The sequence below is a fragment of the Nematolebias whitei genome, chromosome 2, assembly GCF_014905685.2.
Source record: "Nematolebias whitei isolate Nwh7 chromosome 2, NemWhi1, whole genome shotgun sequence".
In the NCBI taxonomy this organism is placed as follows: Eukaryota; Metazoa; Chordata; class Actinopteri; order Cyprinodontiformes; family Rivulidae; genus Nematolebias; species Nematolebias whitei.
The window spans coordinates 25611563-25613270 of record NC_056499.1 but is presented as its reverse complement, the minus strand read 5'-3'; positions in this window follow the sequence as shown (position 1 = coordinate 25613270).

Sequence of the window (1708 nt, the reverse complement as noted above, 5' to 3'; positions counted from 1 at the left end):
CTTCAAATGAGAGCAAACATTTTAAAAAGGTTTCTTTGCTTTGAAAATGCTGCCACACATAACGCTGCCGAGCGCTCAGGATGTGGTGTCTCTTTGCATTTCTTCATGTACATTTGCAGTCAGCGTGTTTGTATTTGTGTGGAAAGCATCTGGGTTAATCTCATATTAGTCAACAAGGATCAGACTCACGAACACTCCTCTTGTTTCACAGAATCGTGCTCTAAATTAAACTCTGACTTTCCCAGGATTTCCATGTATTACTTTCAGTAATAGAAAGACACAGAGGGTTGAATTATTTATTTAAATACAACCTAAATTTAGCTTTTTTTTAATAAAATGTAACTCTTTAGTGCTTGTCTGAATGAAATATTTTTTAACTGTTCTTTCCAGTCTCCTTAGTAAGGTTTGCGTTCTTCATTCCGAGCTAAACAGAACCTCACCAACGATTCCCAGAAATAATTTTAAAGTTTTATATGTTGACTTACAACTTTATAGTCCTCACCTTCAGTCCTGAAAGTTGCCCATCACTTGCCTCGTGTTGCTGCGGTTTAGCGTGAGCGCTTACAGAACTGTATTTATATTGATGTCATCTGGGACATCCTGTGGTTCCTATTACTGGCCCGTGCATTCCTCGCCCATTACACCCAGTACATCTCCCAGTGCCACGGCTAGACCGTCAAACTGTAGCGCAACAGGCCAACGGAGTAAACAATATGTTAAGAATTAGGATTTGACCCCAGGATAAGCTTCATCTTATGCTGAAATCATATGAGGTTAAATATGCTTTGTAAGTAGATTACAGCCCCCCCTGCTCTTCAACACAGACGTCGGCTCTCCACATTGAAAGCCCAGAGATGTAATCCAGATTCATAATCCAATGATTCTTACAAGCTGTTTTGTGGCTTTAAATACCAGGTATTTGTGTTGATTTAATATCATTCTAATCCCCTTTAAACCAGCCGCTGTCTGCTCCAGAAACATTGTGTTTGTTTCTTTACCCTTCCGTTCTGTCTCAGCTGCATTCATGAAGTGAAATACTCAGAAATGAGTAAAGACGTCAAAATAAGACTGAATAAACAAAGGCATCTTGTTCTAACGTTTTGGCAAGCTCCCCTTATAGATGGCTAATAAATAGTTTATAGATGCATTATTAATTCCTCTATAAACACTTTATAAATCATTAATAACTGTTTATTATGCATTAATTAAGGGTGACAGAGACAAAACTGACCAGTTTGTTGCCAAACCGTGAGCCAAATCTGTTCATCTATATATTTCATGTAGTCGTTGCATTTCAGACTGAGTTACTACCTTGTAAGCACAATAAGCATTTGTAAACCTATTTATTTATATTGTATTGTATCACTGCATTATATCTACAACTAATATTATATCCTTATACTTAGGTTTACAAATGCATATTGTGCTCACAAGGTAGTAACTTAGTCTGAAGTGTTTAATATAACAGATGCAATATATAGGTGGCAGATTTGGCTCAATATTTGGCAAGAAACCGGTCAGTTTTTTCCTCTCTGTCACCCTTAATTAATGCATAATAAGCAGTTATTAACGATTTATAAAGTGTTTATAGAGGAATTTATAACTTATCTATAAACTATTTATTAGCATCTCTAAGGGGAGCCTTATTGTAAAGTGGTACCAAAATTATTTTAATCGTTTTTACTCATTTGTAATATTTAAGAAAATA